The sequence below is a fragment of the Lepidochelys olivacea genome, assembly GCF_965140295.1.
Source record: "Lepidochelys olivacea isolate rLepOli2 genome assembly, chromosome: 1".
Taxonomy (NCBI): domain Eukaryota; kingdom Metazoa; phylum Chordata; order Testudines; family Cheloniidae; genus Lepidochelys; species Lepidochelys olivacea.
In genome coordinates this window covers 296,471,185-296,492,433 of record NC_140411.1, presented here as the reverse complement: position 1 = coordinate 296,492,433, position 21,249 = coordinate 296,471,185, and the positions used below count along the sequence as shown (strand labels likewise).

Genomic DNA, 21,249 nt, shown 5'->3' with positions numbered 1-21,249 from the left:
ACATCAGGACTATTCGAGTTTTGATACGTTTGCCCACCACCATAGCAGCTGATGACAGGTTTCACAGTAGCAGCCATGTTAGTCTATATCTGCAAATAGAAAAGGAGTATTTGGGGCACCTTAGAGACTAACAAATTTATTTGAGCATAAGCTTTCGTGAGCTACAGCTCACTTCATTGGATGCATGCAGGGTGGGGAGATTTATATACGCAGAGAACAGGAAACAATGGGTGTTACCATACACACTGTAACAAGGGTGATCAGGTAAGGTGAGCTATTACCAGCAGGAGAGCGGGGTGGGGTGAGGGGGACCTTTTGTAGTGATAATCAAGGTGGGCCATTTCCAGCAGTTGACAAGACCATGTGAGGAACAGCGGGGTGGGGGTGGGGGCGGGGAATAAACATGGGGAAATAGTTTTACTTTGTGTAATGACACAGCCACTCCCAGTCTTTATTCAAGCCTAAGTTAATTGTATCCAGTTTGCAAATTAATTCCAATTCAGCAGTCTCTCATTGGAGTTTGTTTCTGAAGTTTTTTTGTTGAAGAATTGCCACTTTTAGGTCTGTAATCGAGTGACCAAAGAGATTGAAGTGTTCTTTGACTGGTTTTTGAATGTTATAATTCTTGATGTCTGATTTGTGTCCATTTATTCTTTTACGTAGAGACTGTCCAGTTTCGCCACTGTACATGGCAGAGGGGCATTGCTGGCACATGATGGCATATATCACATTGGTAGATGTACAGGTGAATGAGCCTCTGATAGTGTGGCTGATGTGATTAGGCCCTATGATGGTGTCCCCTGAATAGATATGTGGACACAGTTGGCAATGGGCTTTGTTGCAAGGATAGGTTCCTGGGTTAGTGGTTTTGTTGTGTGGTGTGTGGTTTCTGGTGAGTATTTGCTTCAGATTGGGGGGGCGTGGTGCACAAGTATTCCTTTTCCACAGCAGCTGAGTGCCTCAGTAGAGCCCAGAATCTAACTTAACACATTTTATTGAGAAGAATATGGATAAATTAATATAAATTATGATGTGTTTCCCAGGTAACTTTGCCTATATGATACAAATAATCAAAAGGGCCCGATTCTCTTCTCACACAAGTGTAACTCCATTGATATCACTGGAGTCACTCTTGATTTACACCAGTGTAAGTGAAAGGAGAATCAAGTCTAAAATATTTAACTAACATATGTTAGAAGAATGAATAGCTGATATTGTGATTAAAAGGTATAAGTTTTCTAGGGAAAAAAAGGTTTTCTTGCATTGCATGACCATCCCACATTTCCTGTTAAGTAATTTCAGGTTTGTATTAGGTGCAAGAAATACAGGATTAAGCCAAAAGAAAATAAATATACTTATGGAATCGATAGTTCAGGCAATGAGGTTACACATTAGAATAGTTTTCTTGATATATATTTGATAAGAATAATGAGCTTGAGAAGATGTAGTATGGCAGTAGAAAATCTCAACTTTTATTATGGTTCAGTAAAATTTATTCTAAGGACTCTTATTATACAGCTATAATTGGAAGTTAGCATTTTGATTTTAGAGAAAGTCACTATAAAAAGGTGGAAAAAAGGAAACAATTTGATACATAAAGAAAATCTGAAAGGTTATTTAAAAAAATTGACTTGTTTTTGACATTTGAAAATCAGGTACTGTCTGGGCTAGGAGACTTGGTGGATTTGTCTTAATCAGGAAAATGTAATGCGTTTAGGTTGGGTTTAGCTAATACATGATTATAAAAAGACTAGCTAAAATTAAACTAATGGTATTACCCCATATCTACATGAGGAGAAAGATCGAGTTTAGGTCAGGTTTAGTTAGAACATGTTAGAAGTGCACAGTGCAATCTTTTACACCTCCCAATGGTTGTCCCAAGATAGGGAATAATAGATTTAACATTCCTGATGTCTCTCAGGTAAAAATAAGCAGATGGAAAAAATTTAAAAAATCCACAGAGGCCTTTTTAAAATCCCAAAGAACACATGCCAATTTAAAGAAAAAGATTCTTTGCAGGTTTCCTTTAAAATGAAAGGTGCATAGTGCAGTTTTGTTTGCTCATGGAATCAACATTTTTAAAAGCTTCTGTTAAAATAGATTTGAAGGAGGCTTTATTGTACAACAAACAATTTTTTCATGATCACAGTAGGCCCAATTCTGCAAGCCCTCCACTGCTGGAACTCCTATAGAAGTCAGATATCACTTCCAATAAAATGGCTCTGACTAGCGTCAAAAGAAAATGTGCAATGGGGATCTGAAATATTATGTCATAGTAAGTTTACATTTTTCTATTTATCTTTTGGGGAAAGTTCACTCTGGTATAGAGGGCCTGAAAGCCTCTATAAACTTCCAGCACATTGCTGGGACCAGTGCCAAAAATCTGAAACCCTCTCACTCCCACTCAAACTAGGATTCTCAACTGTTCAATACAACCTCCTCAGAGCACTTGCCCAGAAAAATAGCTGGTAAAAAAAATATGGGCTTTACCATGTGACCAGAAGATAAAATAATTTGGGCTCTGGCAGACCAAAGAGAGGACACAAGTTTCAGAGCTGAACCATCACTAAAACAACCTATTAGCTTAAGCACTTTTGCTGATCTATGACAGGGGGAGAGAGGTGGTCTCTGAGGTACCCAGCACTTAAACCATTTATTTAAGCTTAGTACCAATGTGGACACAAGAACAAATGGATATAAACTGGTCATTGGGAAGTTTAGACTTGAAATTAGATGAAGGTGTCTAATCTGATCTCCTTCTTTGACTGATCTCCTTCTTTGAAAAAGTAACAGATTTTTTAGACAAAGGATATGCAGTGGATGTAATTTACCTAGATTTCAGTAAGGCGTTTGATACCGTGCCACATGGGGAATTATTAGTTAAATTGGAAAAAATGGGGATCAATATGAAAATTGAAAGGTGGATAAGGAATTGGTTAACAGGGAGACTACAGCGGGTCCTACTGAAAGGTGAACTGTCAGGCTGTTGGGAGGTTACCAATGGAGTTCCTCAGGGATCAGTTTTGGGACCAATCTTATTTAATCTTTTTATTACTGATCTCGGCACAAAAAGTGGGAGTATGCTAATAAAGTTTGAAGATGATACAAAGCTGGGAGGTATTGCCAATTTAGAGAAGGACCGGAAAATCATATAGGAAGATTTGGATGACCTTGTAAACTGGAGTAATAGTAATAGGATGAAATTTAATAGTGAGAAGTGTAAAGTTATGCATTTAGGGATTAATAACAAGAATTTTAGCTATAAGCTGGGGATGCATCAATTAGAAGTAACGGAGGAGGAAAAGGACCTTGGAGTATTGGTTGATCATAGGATGACTATGAGCTGCCAATGTGATATGGCTGTGAAAAAAGCTAATGCGGTCTTGGGATGCATCAGGTGAGGTATTTCCAGTAGAGATAAGGAGGTTTTAGTACCGTTATACAAGGCACTGGTGAGACCTCACCTGGAATACTGTGTGCAGTTCTGGTCTCCCATGTTTAAGAAGGATGAATTCAAACTGGAACAGGTACAGAGAAGGGCTACTAGGATGATCTGAGGAATGGAAAACCTGTCTTATGAAAGGCGACTCAAGGAGCTTGGCTTGTTTAGCCTAACTAAAAGAAGGCCGAGGGGAGATATGATTGCTTTCTATAAATATATCAGAGGGATAAATACCAGAGAGGGAGAGGAATTATTTAAGCTGAGTACCAATGTGGACACAAGAACAAATGGATATAAACTGGTCATTGGGAAGTTTAGACTTGAAATTAGATGGAGGTTTCTAGCCATTAGAGGAGTGAAATTTTGGAATAGCCTTCCAAGGGAAGCAGTGGGGGCAAAAGACCTATCTGGCTTTAAGATTAAACTCGATAAGCTTATGGAGGAGATGGTATGATGGGATAACATGATTTTGGTAATTAATTGATCTTTAACTATTCATGGTAAATAGGTCCAACGGCCTGTGATGGGATGTTAGATGGGGTGGGATCTGAGTTACTACAGAAAATTCTTTCCTGGATCTGAGTTACTACAGAAAATTCTTTCCTGGGTATCTGGCTGGTGGATCTTGCCCATATGCTCAGGGTTTAGCTGATCGCCATATTTGGGGTCAGGAAGGAATTTTCCTGCAGGGCAGATTGGAAGAGGCCCTGGAGGTTTTTTGCCTTCCTCTGTAGCATGGGACACGGGTCACTTGCTGGAGGATTCTCTGCTCCTTGAAGTCTTTAAACCATGATCTGAAGACTTCAATAGCTCAGACATAGGTGAGAGTTTTTTCGCAGGAGTGGGTGGGTGAGATTCTGTGGCCTGCGTTGTGCAGGAGGTCGGACTAGATGATCATAATGGTCCCTTCTGACCTTAGTATCTATGAATCTATGATTTATAGGTTAAAACTAGGGCTGTCAAGCGATAAAAAAATTAAATGCAATTAATTGCATGATTAAAAAAATTAATCATGATTAACCGCACAATTAATTGCACTGTTAAACAATAATAGAATACAATTTATTTAAATATTTCTGGATGTTTTCTACAATTACGAATATATTGATTTCAATTACAACACAGAATAAAAAGTGTACAGTACTCACTTTATATTTATTTTTGATTACAAGTATATGCACTGTAATAAAACAAAAGAAATAGTATTTTTAATTCACCTAATACAAGTACTATAGTGCAATCTCTTTGTCATGAAAGTTGAACTTACAAATGTAGAATTATGTAAAAAAAAAACCTGCATTAAAAATAAAACAATGGAAAGTTTTAGAGCCTGCAAGTCCATTCAGTCCTACTTCTTGTTCAGTCAATCCCTCAGACAAACAAGTTTGTTTACATTTGCAGGAGATAATGCTGCCTGCCTCTTGTTTACAATCACCTGAAAGTGAGAACAGGTGTTCCGTGGCACTGTTGTAGCCAGCGTGTCAAGATATTTAACATGCCAGATGAGTTAAAGATTCATATGTCCCTTCATGCTTCAACCACCATTCCAAGGAACATGCGTCCATGCTGATGACAGATTCTGCTTGATAACAATCCAAAGCAGTGCAGACCGACACATGTTCGTTTTCATTATCTGAGTCAGATGTCACCAGCAGAAGGTTCATTTTCTTTCTTCATTGTTCGGGTTCTGTAGTTTCCTCATCGGAGTGCTGCTCTGTTAAGACTTCTGAAAGCATGCTCCACACCTCATCCCTCTTAGATTTTGGAAGGCAGTTCAGAGTCTTAAACCTTGGGTCGAGTGCTGTAGCTATCTTTAGAAATTTCACATTGGTACCTTCTTTGTGTTTTGTCAAATCTGTAGTGAAAGTGTTCTTAAAATGAACAACATGTGCTGGGTCATCATCCGAGATTACTATAACGTGACGTATATGGCAGAATGCGGGTAAAACAGAGCAGGGGACATAAAATTCAACCCCCAAGGAGTTCAATTACAAATTTAATTAACGAGTGTCATCAGAATGGAAGCATGTGCTCTCGAATGGCGGCTGAAGCATGAAGGAATATACAAATGTTTAGCATGTCTGGCACGTAAATACCTTGCAATGCCTGCTACAAAAATGCCATGGGAATGCCTATTCTCACTTTCTGGTGACATTGTAAGTAAGAAGTGGGCAGCATCATCTCCTGTAAATGTAAACAAATTTGTTTATCTTAGCGATTGGCTGAACAACAATTAGGACTGAATGGACTTGTAGGCTCTGAAGTTTTACATTGTTTTCTTTTTGAGTGCAGTTATGCAATAAAAAAAATCTGTATTTGTAAATTGCACTTTCACAACAAAGAGATTGCACTACAGTACTTGTATGAGGTGAACTGAAAAATACTATTTCTTTTGTTTGTCATTTTTACACTACAAATATTTGTAATAAAAATAATATGCTTTGATTTCAATTACAACAAAGGATACATTCTCTATATGAAAATGTAGAAAAAACATCCAAAATATTTAATAAATTTCAATTGGTATTCTATTGTTTAACAGTGCTATTAAAATTGCAATTAATGATGAGCTACTGTACTATAAATAATAAATATAGATCAACGGGCTTAAGAACTGTTGTAAAATGTTTTTGCAGTTAGATTACTAATTAGTAACAAACTGAAATACTCCATAGACATTAAAAATGCTTTGGAGAAAATATTACAAGTTCTAATAAACAACAATGCAATTATTTAATAAACATGCATTGAAGAGGGGTAGGGGACTGACACAGTACTCAGCAGGATGAATGTGGCACAAAGTCTAAGGCAGGGGTAGTCAATAATTTTTTGTCAAGGTCAAAATTTCTTGGTCAAAGGTATAGTTAAGGTCCAGGCTTCAGAGAAAATAATAATAAAAAAATCCCCAACAATAATGATAAGTAAATGAAAAGATTTCGGGGTGAGTTCACTATCTTTATCTCAATGATTGGCCTGTACAACAGGAAGCAATGAATATTTGTCAGAGCTGTAAATTTACGTTTAATCTGCTTGGTTTAAGCCAGAACGGAAACTGCCTACCTCTGATGCAAGAAGCAGAACATGGTGTCCTAAACATGATGATGCAGCTATGTACACTGGGGAAATGATTCACAAATATGGTATTTACGCAGCAGTACAAAAAGTTTTTATAAAGCACGGAAATCAAAGGAGATTTAGCAATCCTGTTATATTTGCACAGCCAAAAGATCTGCTTTCCCTTCTGACTAAAATGACAAAGCATACATTAGATCCTATCATATTAAACATGATCTTTAAATAATCATGAGATCTAAGTAGCATGGCAATGTGTTCTTTTCATGTCAAGGTACCTATACATTTTTTTTTCTGGTGGTATTCAGTAGATTTTTCTCACACTCACTTAAAAGTTTTCATAGCTTTAAGTGAGAAAAAAATTTATTAAAATTGGTCAAATTTTGCTCTCTTTTATCCAGAGTAACTCCTTTGATTATAAAAGCTGAAAAATAATGTAAGGCCTTAATCTTACATTATTAATCTAAACTTAATTACAATCTTAATCTAATAATCTTAAAGGAGAAGACGACGCACAAAGGGCTCAACCCTGCAAAGTGCTGAATTCTCTGGCTCTGAATCAGCAAAGCATTTTAAGCATGTGAGTAATCATACAGAAGTCCATGGGAGTTAAGGGCATTCAGCAATTTGCAGGATCAGGTCCTTAGAAATATCCATTTTCCCTTTATTCTGAACACTTGCTTGTAGGTTCTCCTACAGGAAAAAGGCAACCTGTAGTATGGCCCTTTAACTGTGGATACCGGGGAACTTACAATGTAAGCATTGTGTAGTATACTTTATACTTATGAAATCCAGAACTCTGTCTGTAGATTTATTGTAACATAGAAATGTTGTTAAACCAGGACATGTTCAGTCATGGGGGACAGAAGATGTTGCCTGTTTATCATTGGAAGGACATTGATTTGAAAGGAGAGATCATGAGGCACACATCACAAAGATCACAGGTGAAGCTGGGTAACTACTTAAAACCTTGATTGCTTCTGCCTGCTTGGTGGACTGGTATTCTACAGATGATGAGAACTTCATGTAAGATCATGAAGAATCAGGTTGGCCTTTACCATTACTATATATAAAATAATCTACTTTTACTTCCCAAGAATCACAATCCCTTGAGATTACATCATGTTTATACCAAGACTGAATTGGGCACAAAGGGTGGAATGCTCAAAGGGAATTAGGCTCCTAACTGCTGTTTAGGCTCCTAACTTCCATGAAATCAATTCTACCTTAAATAATTAACTGTTTAAAGTATCTAGTCTAACTATGCCAGGGGTGGATAAACTTTTTGACCTGAGGGCCACATTGGGGTTGCAAAAGTGTATGGAGGGCCAGGTAGGGAAGGCTGTGCCTCCCAAAATAGCCCCCTATCCTACCCTTCCCAGTTTCACCCCCTGACTGTCCCCCTCAGAACCTCCGACCCATCCAACCCTCCTGCTCCTTGTCCCCTGACCGCCCCCTCCCGGGACCCCCCATCCCTATCCAACCCCCCCTGCTCCGTGTCCCCTGACTGCCCTGACCCCTATCCACACCCCCGCCCCCTGACAGGCCTCCTGGGACTCCCACGACTATCCAACCACTTCCTGTCCCCTGACTGCCCATTGGCCCCGGCCCCCTCAGAGCAGCATGTCAGGCCGCCGCGCTGCCTGGCTGGAGCCAGACACACCACCGCGCATGGAGCGCACAGCCCCTCCGCCCAGAGCGCTGCCCCCATGGCGGCATAACTGCGGGGGAGGGGCTGGGGAGAGCCTCCCCGGCGGGGAGCTCAAGGGCCAGGCAGGATGGTCCTGCGGGCCGTAGTTTGTCCACCTCTGAACTATGGCGTAATGCTGTTCTCCCAATTCTCCATGTCTCATTCAATTTACAGTTCCTATTTCATCATAACTGCTTGTAGTCAAGGTTCCCCCTTCTCTATCCTAGACAGAAAGCATAGACTTTTAGCATGAACACACCACAGTGCCTACAGTTATTTGTATGAGGAGGGTATACTTTCCATATGTTTCTACAGTTTCTGTCTTTATTCTGGGTTTGAGTACAACTTTCAGTCAGTGGTTCTCAACCTTTCCAGACTGCTGTACCCCTTTCAGCAGTCTGATTTGTCTTGCGTACCCCCAAGTTTCACCTCACTTTTACTGGCTTACAAAATCAGTCATAAAAATATAAAAGTGTCACAGCACACTATTACTGGAAAATTGCTCACTTTCTCATTTTGACCATATAATTATAAAGTAAATCAACTGGAATATAAATATTTTACTTACATTTCAGTATACAGTATATAGAGCAGTATAAACAAGTCATTGTCTGTACGAAATTTTAGTTTGTACTGACTTCACTAGTGCTTTTTATGTAGCCTGTTGTAAAACAAGGCAAATATCTAGATAAGTTGATGTATCCTCTGGAAGACCTCTGCGTACCCCCAGGGATATGTGTACCACTGGTTGAGAACCACTGCTTTAGGTGGTATACCTGATACCTGGTCCCATAGTTTTCCAAATTTAGGATTGTTGGATTTATGGTTTGGGTTTGGACCCATTTACAATCTATACTCATCCTATTCATCTGAGTGTATTTGTATAGCACTTAGCTGGTCCATCATTAGGGCTCCTAGGTGCTACCATGAGACATAATAATGAGTCTCCCCTTGTACATTAAAAGACAGGAAGTTGGGAATAGCTAAACTATGGCTCTTTTTATTTCATAGTCTTATAAATAGAACAAAAAGGAAAATTATGATCCAAATGCTGCTCATTTTCATGAGTAGTTCTGTTGATGTAAAAATTTCCATTTTGCTACATTTATAAGTCCATGAAATAAAAATACTCAGAGTTAATCTATTTGTAACTTCCTTTTCTTCACAGGCCATTTAAACCTATCAGTAATGACCACCAGTGGGACCAGTGTATTTGTGCCTGGCACTTTTATTTATGTAAGCATAAAAATATGCTTTGGGGTGGAGAAACAAGATTTTAGTCTGCATTGTGGTAAAGCAGTTGCAGCATTGTACAGTGTGGAAAATTTTTTGCATCACTGGATCATATGTGCTACTGCAATTTTATGATACTAATAAAATGAGCAAATAAACCATTATCCTCTTCACAAAAGAGGCTCAGGAGAAGATGCTGAGATGAGAATGCACCTTGTATCTAAGCTTTATTTTTAAAAAAATGTGTGCTTCTGATGGGCACCAGTGTTGTTCAGTGCTCTAAGCTGGCTGTTTTGTCTGCTAATCTTCATAGGCCTCTTTGATCACTTTTTTCTTTTTTTTTTCTTTCTGGAATCAGCCTGCAGATCCCTTGTGGATGCTTGTTCCTGCAGTGAAACTGGGTTGTGGCTGGTAGAGAGGAATGGGGTCATACAAACTAAATCAACAAAGCTGGCTAGATTATTTTGGAGTCTACTTGGTGGAGTCTATTTTACTGGAATAGTTTGAATTTCCTTTAGATTTTCCTTTTTATCATTTCAGTTGGTTATGGCTTCCAAAGCTTACCTGGACAATACCTACCTTATAAAGCAAAGCTTATCTGGATAATGCTACTGGATTTTAAACTATCTGGGTCTGGGGACGGCATCTGGGCTGATACCAGTGGCTGTTGGGACATCTCTTTCTCTCTGGCCACGTTATCCATGACTCATTGAAGAAAACCTTTAGATAAAGTCTTAGTACTTTAATAGTTGTTGAATAGGGCAATACATCTTTTATCAAAAATAATCAAAAACACTGGAAAGTAAAATAAAATGATCTAGATCAATAATTGTAATGCTGGAGAGCAGAACTGGAAAGTGGGAGAATCTATCACAGGTATGTAGAGTCAAAGCTGAGAATCTGTAAACTGTGGTAAATGCAATTATGAAAGACAACACGTTATTATATCCAAATGGGAATCCTTAGAAAATAATGTTGTAAGTAAAAACTGGGTTCTGGGCTTCCGAGGTGGAATGTAAAGGATTGACCTTCATACAATGTTAACAGAAGCTTTGGGTCTGAGCTCATATTAACGGAGATCATCCAAGTCTCTAACATTTTTAGTAAACACTTTAAGGCAGGATTTGCAAAAGTGGCTAGTGGATTTTGGGTCAGTTTTTGGGTATCTAACTTCAGATCCCTTAAAAGCGCCAAATTTTAGAGAATGGGTGCTCAGCACTTTGTGAAAATCATGTTCCTTTAATGTATCTGAAGTTTGGCATTTCAGAATTGAGGCACTTAAAATCATTAGGGAATTTAGAAAATCTCGGCCTTAGAGATTATGTTAATAAGAAATGTGTCTGAAGGCAGAGAGATAGGATGAGCTGTGTGACAGCTCACCATGATTACCTGCCTTAATAGCAGTACTTGAGCTCAGTCTTAGGTTCTCTTAATGTAGTATCGATATATGGTCACATTGGAAACTGGATTACTACAGGGAGTAGCTGAGAAAGCAAGTATTAAAACTATTTCAACAGTCTCAGATAAAGAACAATATTTATTCAATATTTGAACTGAAGAAATAATTAATAATTTATGCAGTTTAGCCTCTTATTTCTCTTAATTACCTGTCCACTAGCAGCTTATGGTTTTCTCACATTTATTTGTTATTCAAAATTATTTGCTGGATAGTTTCTATGATGATTCTTGGTGTGTGGACCATTCCAAAGCAATTCAAACGTGTGCTAATATTAATTTAAAATTTGCTGTTTTCCATGATCATTGCTGTCAGTAACCTCATTCACAGCATATTCATGGGAAGTGAACATAAAAGGCTTATGAACACAACCAAAGCTAATTGAAACTTCTATTTGAGTGAATATCCATGGAAGTTATTTTTGGAGAATGGACCCAGTTCTATTCAGCATGCAGCACTTTTGAGTCAGAGGGGTAAGATCACAAGAGATAGAAAGCTGGAAATAATCCATGGACATCCTGTTCTTATTAGCTGTGGGTTAAAATGTTCTGACAGATTTTAAACCTGCTGAAATACCATTGATTAGAAATTTTGATCCACACTCAGACAGTATTGGTAGCATATTCTAGGAGTGACTGTGAAACAAGGAGCAGACAGAAATATAGTGAGTGAGCAGACAGTGAAAAATAGTGAAAGAAATGCAACAGAGAACAGGCTGAGTAAAAACAAAGACAGGGAGACTGTGGGAAAGAAGCGGAGAAAGGGGGGAGAAAAAAATCCTAATGTTAAAAAGTATATATCTTTAGGGACAGAGATTGTGCCAAGTCTTGATTATGGGGCTGTTCTTCTACCCTTAATGCGTTACACATGACTGTCTTTAGTTAAAAAAAAAAGCTTTTAAAATTTTTTATTGAATTATCCTTAGAGGAAATAAAACAAACCATGACTTTAAATTACACAGCAGAAGAGCTGGCAGACTTAGATTCCTTTTGCAACCCCCCAAAGAAGTTTAAAAATCCCACAACAATTCAGGCTCCCTAAGGTTCATACATCCTAGTGCCTGCTTCAAAGCTGATTGAAGACAATGGAGAGACTCTTTTTTACTTTAATGGACTTTGTATCAGGCCGCTACTGCTCAGTGGGCCTGATTCTCCTCTCGGTTACATAGGTCCAAGGAATTACATTGGTGTAAAACTTACGTAAGTGAGACGAGAATAAATACCAGTGTTTCTTACACAGCTTTAGAAAAATAAAGGTTGAGAATGTCATACAAGTACCCACACATGAACTATGCAGGATGCCAGGACAGTTAATGTTTATCCCACTGTTTTCAAAAACCCCACCATAAATTACTTACAGGTCCCAGCCCTTAATTAGATGTAAATATAATAACCACCCCCCACTAAAGTTTTTAATTTACCCCATTCAGGACACTGTTCTTTCAGTAATTTTGCTTTGTTAAAATGCTTTTTATTCCCTCCACTAACAGCCCCTTTCCCAAAGACCATGCCTAAAAGTTTTCAGTTCAAACATGCCACGATGTGTCATGAAATGAAAGAATGGGTTCAAAACCTGTGTGCTTGGTTGTTGTTCTATGGATCCCTCATGGCAGAAAGGGCGAAAGGTGACTGCTGGTTTCCAAGGTTCTTTCCCAGGACGCAGTGTAGTGACCACTGTTGCTGATGGGAGTCTTTCGATTGACTGTAGTGGGCATTGGATCAGTCCGTCTGTCCCAGGTTCTCTCTACCTTTTGATGTAAGGTGGCTTCTATCGCATTAGAACACTGAAAGGTGAGAGGAAGGATGGGCCAGTGGTTAGGGTGCTAACCTGGTACTTGGGAGACCTCTGTTCAGTCCCCTGCTTTGCCACAGACTTACTGTGTGATCTTGGGCTAGTCACTTAGGCCCAGATCTACATAGGTATTTAGGCTCCTAAATTCTATTGATTTTAACAGAATGACTTTGTGGATTTGGTCCTTAGTCTCTCTGTGCCTCAGTTCCCCATGGGTAGCACTTTCCTGCCAAAGGGGTGTTGTGCAGATAGAACATTAAAGATTATGAGGTGCTCAGATATTAAGGGAATGGGGGCCATATAAGTACCTAGGAGAGATAGGATCTTCAGTAGAAATTAATATGACTGCCCATAGCTTGTTGGTTGGCCATTATATTATTATTGATTATTTGTATCACAGCTGTGCCAAGAAAGATTGGCCCCCCAGTGTGCTAGGTGCTGTACGTACACACAGTTTTTGTGCTGTCTTGCATCTAAATAGAGCTGACAAGGACAGCAGTATTATTATCATCCCTACTTAACACATGGTGAACTGAGGCACAGACTCATTCTGACTTGCCCAAACCAGGTTGCAGAGGCGAGCCTTTGATGGAGCCAAAAGCAGAAACCCATTCTCGGAGTCCTAATCCAGTGCCTTAACAAGTCCATCCTTCCTTTCATAAGAGAGCTTTCACATTTAAAAAGCCTTTTTGAGTAGTGGTGGAGGGAACAGTGTTCTTCTCCGTCCACTGTCCCCCCAGAGGGAACTGCCCTGCCACCGTCTCATAAACAAACTGGAAAGAGTAGTTGCTGGTTGTTGGAGTTGATGGGGATAATCTTGCCAGGACTCATTCTTAGTATTAATCTCTCTGGCTTCCCTGTAAATGCCCCCAAATCTCAATGCTCTCTTGTAAAACAATTGGCTACTGCGTAATAAGCATTTAATGAATACAGAGGGCTGCTGTTTGGTGTTCAGCTGAAGAGAAAATAAGTGGATTTCCTTATCACTACTTAGAGAAAGCTGGATTTAAAAAATTAGCTAAAGTCTGAAAGTAATTGGAGAATGTGTATTCATTTCAGAAGTATGTTAATGGAACATTAAGGGTGAAATTTACACTCATATCAGTTAGAAAAATCAGAGATAAGTTTGCCTGATTCTTGGTCAGCTTTGCTCTCACCATGGCTCATACTGATCACTTCACATTTGCTGCTGGACAAATATCTATTTTACAGGTATGGGTTGAGCAGGAGAAAAATACTGTATTGTAGAAAATGCTTTATTTATATAAAATCTGATGTATGGATTAGTTGGCAAGTGGGAGATTTCCTGTCAGGTTGTCCTATCATGAGGCTAGGTCAAGACCTCGTCTGGCTAAATCTATGGGAGGGAGCTAAAAGGAAAGAAATCTCCTTGAGGTTCTTCTTGGGGAGATTTCTTCATAATTGTTTTATGAGATGCAGTGGTTGTCCCTCCAAGCCCATAATAGTCCAGGGGGGCTGCCTATTATCCTTGCAGATCACCAGGAATCTGTGCAGACACAGAGGGGACAAGATGGAGGCCAGAGACATTCAAGCTTCACTCCTGACTCTATGGGCCCAACAATTCCCCCATCCCGCCCCCCCATTCCCTACTCAGTGCTTTTCTAGGTGGTAGCTGTCCCGGGGTCCCCCTTAAAGGGGCATCAATCTCACTGTGAGTTTATGCAGTGGGAAGGGCACAGAAAGTTAATACAATCTAGTTTTGTTGACTTTCCAGGGGAGTGGCTGCGGCTTATGGGAGAATGATATGTGTTCCCTTCACTGGCCTGCCTATCCCGAGTATGCTTCTTCCGATAAGAGTACCCTCCATGAAGTCTAGGGCAAGCGGGGAAAAAAGGTTGACATGGAGCGAGTTTACCCTAACTTCTGCACAAGGACAATGTAATCCATCCCTGGAGGGTCCTCTCTGTGTTATGCAAGGACATAGGGAGAAAGACACAAGGGAAGAAAGAAAAGAAGTGACCAATTTGGGGAGGGGGCAAAGGAAAACTAAGAATGAAGGAGCATGAGAGTTTATCCCTGAATCATGATTTTAAATCTTAAGAGAATGAGCCATTCACAGAGTTTTGGGGTTGAATTTCCATTATTTTATGCAAGGAGAAAAATGGCAAGAGGAGGGAAGTAGAGAATAGCTGTCACAATTCCTGTACAGAAACAGCAGCGTTCTGTAATCATTCCATCTTTCGTTCTGCACAATTCTTACAAATATGTAATAATAAAATAATAATAATGATAATAAATAATTAATAAAATATATCTCCACAGGAATAGATTGTTAGAGCTAGAATAGCTGGCAGTGTTGCTCTTCAGGACACAGGAAGTAAATATCACATGAAAAATTATCCTCATTTGACATTTGATAGCCCTGTATCTAACTGTAAAAAGGTCAAAGCAAGATTTTTTTCCCTTTGATATTTCTTCACTCAGTTCCAGCTAGGATGAATTCATCATAGGAGAATTTACGGCAGAGAGCTACAGATTCCCAGGAAATAGCTTTAAATGAAGAGTCAAGGGAGCATAATAATAATAGTTTACACTTCATCTGAGGACGAGAAGCATATTTTCAAATATACTTCATGTCCAAGAACACTCCTTTGAGGAAGGTATTATACCCATTTCACAGTGGGAAAGGCCTGGTTTTTGGCTTGGTCCTGTGCTGGTGTGCCTATGTGTGCAGAACAAAAGGCATGAAAAGTTCTTGCACACAGTGAATGCGTGGGCTGCCCATGCACTAGCCATTCCAAAGGGGAAAGGGAGGGATAGGGAGTGGGAGGTGTTCATATCATCTTCCCTGTACTAACCTGCAGATCTGGCCAGCCACATGAGGAAGAGCACGTTACATCATTTTAAGGGGTGGAGTGGCAATGGCTCTCTTGCTGTATTTTGCTGGGGAGAAAAAGAAGCTATTGTCCCGCTCTGAGGCAATGCTTTCTGGAGCTCACCCTGGGGTGGTGCATCTTGCCCAAAGTCACTTAGCAAAAGAGCAGCAGATCCAGGAATACAACAGTCCTGACTTGAAGTCTCCACTCTCACCTTTGGTATCTCTGACACCCATTTTTCAAGAGGTCACTCAGATGAACCTTTAAACCTTCCTTAGGTTATGCCTAGGGCCCTACCAAATTCGTTGGCCATGAAAAATGCATCACTGACTGTGAAATCTGGTCTTTTGTGTGCTTTTACCCTATATTATACAGATGTCACGGAGGAGACCAGCGTTTCTCAAACTGGGGGTCCTGACCCAAAAGGGAGCTGCGGGGGGGTGGGGGGGTGGTTGCAAAGTTATTTTAGGGGGGTCACGGTATTGCCGCCCTTACCTCTGCGCTGACTTCAGAGCTGGGCAACCGGAGAGCAGCGGCTGTTGGCTGGGCATCCAGCTCTGCAGGCAGCAGTGCAGAAGGAAAGGTGGCAATACCATACCATGCCATCCTTGCTTCTGCGCTGCTGCTGGTAGCAGCCCTGCCCTCTGAGGTGGGCTCCTGGCCAGCAGCCACTGCTCTCCAGCTGCCAAGCTCTGAAGTCAGTACTGCTGCTGCCAGAAGCAGCGCAGAAGTAAGGGTAGCAGTATCGCAACCCCCCTACAATAACTTTGCAACCCCCCTGCATAACTCCTTTTTGGGTCAGGACCCCTACAATAACAACATGTGAAATTTCAGATTTAAATAGCTGAAAACATGAAATTTACTATTTTTAAAATCCTATCACCCTGAAATTGACCAAAATGGACCATGAATTTGGTAGGGCCCTAGTTATGCCCCACAAGCAATCACACCCTACTGTTGGAGCACACTTTTGTTGAACATTTAGTTAACATGGGATGCATTTGTGTACATCACATGCAGATACTTTGGCTTGTTTTACTATTAGTATTACCATATTTTAAACAGGTTGTCAGGCAAAAATTTAAAGGAACACCAAGCTAAACATCACAATTCTACCTTGATTTTTTTAAACTTACTAATATTAAAATTAATGCCCTGTGTGGAGTTTGTTATAGGACTGGAGCCTTAGATTGTATAAGCACAAAAATAAAAATGCAGAGAGACTGAGGGAAAGGTGAGATACCTGAAACTATTTACAGCTATTTTTTTTAAAAGAGTAGATTTCAAGCTGATGATGCTCCTATATGTAGAGGTAGAGTTGTCATCTCTCATGACAACCTCTAGGAAATTGAATTTATTGCATTTACACTTAGCCCTGGTCTACACTATGAGGTTAGGTCGAATTTAGCAGTGTTAGGTCAATTTAATCCTGCACCCATCCACACGACCAAGTCTGTTTTGTCGACTTAAAGGGATCTTAAAATCGATTTCTGTACTCCTCTGGGTGAGGGGAGTAGTGCTAAAATCGACCTCGCTGGGTCGAATTTGGGGTAGTGTGGACGCAATTCAACAGTATTGGCCTCCAGGAGCTATCCCAGAGTGCTCCATTGTAACCGCTTTGGACAGCACTCTCAACTCAATGCACTGGCCAGGTAGACAGGAAAAGCTCCAAGAACTTTTGAATTTCATTTCCTGTTTGGCCAGCGTGGCGAGCAGTTCAGCACAGGTGACCATGCAGAGCTCATCAGCACAGGTGACTATGCAGTCCCAGAATAGCAAAAGAGCTCCAGCATGGACCAAACAGGAGGTACTGGATCTGATCGCTGTATGAGGAGAAGAATCTGTGCAGGCAGAACTCCATTCCAAAAGACGAAATGCCAATATATAGGCCAAAATCTCCAAGGGCATGATGGACAGAGGCTACAACAGGAGCACACAGCAGTGCCACGTGAAAATTAAGGAGTTCAGGCAAGCCTATCAAAAAACAAAGGAGGCAAATGGTCGCTTTGGGTCAGAGCCCCATACATGCTGCTTCTATGATCAGCTGCATGTAATTCTAGGTGGGGGGCCCAACCACTACCTCACCACTGTCCGTGGACACCTGCAAGGGGGAAGTTTCATGCAACAGGGATGAGGATTTTGTGGATGAGGAAGATGAGGGGGGGAGGCTGAGGATAGTGCCCATCAGGCAAGCGGAGAATTCCTTCTCCCCGGCAGCCAGGAACTGTTCATTATCCTGGAGCCAATACCCTCCCAACCCTCCCAAGGCTGGCTCCCGGACCTTGAAGCCGGAGAAGGCACCTCTGGTGAGTGTACCTTTGTAAATATAATACAGGGGTTAAAAGCAAGCGTGTTTAATGAGTAATTTGCCCTGAAGACTTGGGATGCATTCACGGCCAGTATCATAGAATCATAGAATATCAGGGTTGGAAGGGACCCCAGAAGATCATCTAGTCCAACCCCCTGCTCAAAGCAGGACCAATTCCCAGTTAAATCATCCCAGCCAGGGCTTTGTCAAGCCTGACCTTAAAAACCTCTAAGGAAGGAGATTCTACCACCTCCCTAGGTAACGCATTCCAGTGTTTCACCACCCTCTTAGTGAAAAAGTTTTTCCTAATATCCAATCTAAACCTCCCCCACTGCAACTTGAGACCATTACTCCTCGTTCTGTCATCTGCTACCATTGAGAACAGTCTAGAGCCATCCTCTTTGGAACCCCCTTTCAGGTAGTTGAAAGCAGCTATCAAATCCCCCCTCATTCTTCTCTTCTGCAGGCTAAACAATCCCAGCTCCCTCAGCCTCTCCTCATAACTCATGTGTTCCAGTCCCCTAATCATTTTTGTTGCCCTTCGCTGGACTCTCTCCAATTTATCCACATCCTTCTTGAATAGCTCCTGGAAAAGTCTGTTAATGTGTCTGGGGATGGAGCAGAAATCCTCCAGGGACATCTCCATGAAGCTCTCCTGGAGGTACTCTAAAAGCCTTTGCAGAAGATTTCTGGGGAGGGCAGCCTTATTCTGTCCTCCATGGTAGGACACTTTACCACGCTAAGGGGACATTCAGAGGTGCCCGTTCCTGCTGGGCTGTTTCCCTTTGGCTGAAAATAAATCATCCCCACTGTTAGCCGCGCGGTGGGGGGAGGTCCTTCATGCTGAGCTGTTCGCATTTGGCTGACACGGATCTTCCCTGATACTACATGTGGAGGTGGTGGGGATGCGGGGTGTGTGTGTGTGAAGTGATTATCCCAGAGAATTGGGTGGTGGTGGTGGTTGGGTTGTGCTGCACAGTCACTCTAAAAACGCAGCCCCTCCTTTTAAATGGCCAACCCAACGGGTTTTGCTTGGTATAGGAAAGGAGGGCGCTGCTGTTTGAAACCCTTCCCACATGTTATGAAGGTTGAAGAAGCTGAAACCCTTTGCTTTACCATGGCTGCCTGGAAGCCAATTCTGTTGCCCAGCCGAGCGTGTGTGATGTCTCACACCAAACCAGCAGGCACTCAGTATAAGAGGCAAAATGCGACCTTGTACCAAAAGCACATGTGCTATGTAATGTGAATTGCTTGATTCAGTGTGAAATAGTCTTCCCTTTGTTCTCTAAAAAGTATCTTTTTAAATACTACTCTCCCTTTTTTTCCTCCTGCAGCTGCAAATGTTTCTACACTCCCCCTATCATCTCCATGCCAGAGGCTAGCGCAGATTAGAAGGTGAAAAAAACGCACTCGCGATGACATGTTCTGAGAGTTCAGACAGTCCTCCTGCACTGAAAGAGCTCAGCAGAGTGCATGGAAGCAAGCAATGGCAGAGTCCAGAAAAGCGTTAAATGAACACTATGAGAGGAGGGAGGAGCATGATGAGAGGAGGCAGGGTGCAATGCTGAGGCTAATGGGGGAGTAAACTGACATGCTCAGGTGTCTGGTGGAGCTGCAGGAAAGTCAGCAGGAGCACAGACTGCCGCTGCAGCCCCTGTATACCTGCCTGCCCTCCTTCCCAAGTTCCATAGCCTCCTCACCCAGACACCCAAGACCGTGGGAGGTCAGGGGGAGGGTACAGCCACTCCACCCCAGAGGATTGCCCAAGCAACAGAAGGCTGGCATTCAGTAACTTTTGAACTGTAGTGTGGCATTCCCGCCTCCCCGCATCCACCGCCCCACCCAGTGCTTCCCTCCTCACCCACCCCTCCTGGGCTACCTTGCGAGTTTTCCCCCTATTTGTGTGATGAATTAATAAAGAATGCATGATTTTGAAACAATAATGACTTTATTGCCTCTGAAAGTGGTGATCGAAGTGGGGAGGTTGGTTGGCTTACAGGGAAGTAGAGTCAACCAAGAGGGCAGGTTTCCATCAAGGAGAAACAAATAGAACTTCCACACCATAGCCTGGCCAGTCATGAAACTGGTTTTCAAAGCTTCTCTGATGTTCAGGGCGCCCAGCTGTGCTCTTCTAATCACCTTGGTGTCTGGATGAGTGTAATCAGCCTCCAGGCGATTTGCCTCAACCTCCCACCCCGCCATAAACGTCTCCCCCTTACTCTCACAGATATTGTGGAGCACACAGAAAGCAGCAATAACAATGGGAATATTGGTTTTGCTGTGGTCTAACCTAGTCAGTAAACTGCACCAGCGAGCTTTTAAACGTCCAAATGCACATTCTACCATCATTCTGCACTTGCTCAGCCTATAGTTGAACTGCTCCTTACTACTGTCCAGGGTGCCTGTGTATGACTTCATGAGCCATGTCATTAAGGGGTAGGCTGGGTCCCCAAGGATAACTATTGGCATTTCAACATCCCCAATGGTAATTTTCTGGTCTGGGAAGGAAGTTCCTTCCTGCAGCTGTTCAAACAGACCAGAGTTCCTGAAGATGCGAGAGTCATGCACCTTTCCCAGCCATCCCACGTTGATGTCAGTGAAACGTCCCTTGTGATCCACCAGTGCTTGCAGTACCATTGAAAAGTACCCCTTGCGGTTTACGTACTGGCTGCAAGGTGGTCTGGTCCCAAGATAGGGATACAGTCTGTCTGTCGCCCCACCACAGTTAGGGAACCCCATTGCAGCAAAGCCATCCACTATGACCTGCACATTTCCCAGAGTCACTCCCCTTGATAGCAGCAGCTCAGTGATTGCATTGGCTACTTGGATCACAGCAGCCTCCACAGCAGATTTTACTCACTCCAAACCGATTCCCAACTGACCGGTAGCTGTCTGGTGTTGCAAGCTTCCAGAGAGCTATCGCCACTCGCTTCTCAGCTGTGAGGGCTGCTCTCATCTCAGTATTCTGGCACTTCAGGGCAGGGGAAAGCAAGTCACAAAGTTCCATGAAAGTGCCCTTACGCATGCGAAAATTTCACAGCCACTGGGAATCATCCCAGACCTGCAACACTATGCAGTCCCACCAGTCTGTGCTTGTTTCCCAGGCCCAGAATCGGCGTTCCACAGCAGGAACCTGCCCCATTACCACCATGATGTCCAAATTGCCAGGGCCCGTGCTTTGAGAGAAGTCTGTGTCCATGTCCTCATCACTATCATGATCATGCTGTCGTTGCCTCCTCACCTGCTTTTGCAGGTTCTGCATATACTGCAGGATAATGCGCGAGGTGTTTAAAATGGTCACAACCGCAGCGGTGAGCTGAGTGGGCTCCATGCTAACTGTGGTATGGCGTCTGCAGGACAGCAGGAGAGCAGAGTTGCAGCAGAAGCGGTGGATGATGATGGATGCCACGGGGATAGATA

General features: G+C 41.9%; 1 long non-coding RNA gene across 1 annotated transcript in view; it reads left to right on the top strand.

Annotated features, from left to right (window-relative positions):
- The window catches only part of LOC311526891, a 45,914-nt gene extending 26,190 nt beyond the window's left edge, over positions 1-19,724 (top strand). Inside the window, exon 3 of the long non-coding RNA XR_014713183.1 lies at positions 19,164-19,724. This is a non-coding gene — a long non-coding RNA (uncharacterized lncRNA). The remainder of the gene's footprint in view (positions 1-19,163) is intronic.
- Positions 19,725-21,249: the final 1,525 nt, after the last annotated feature.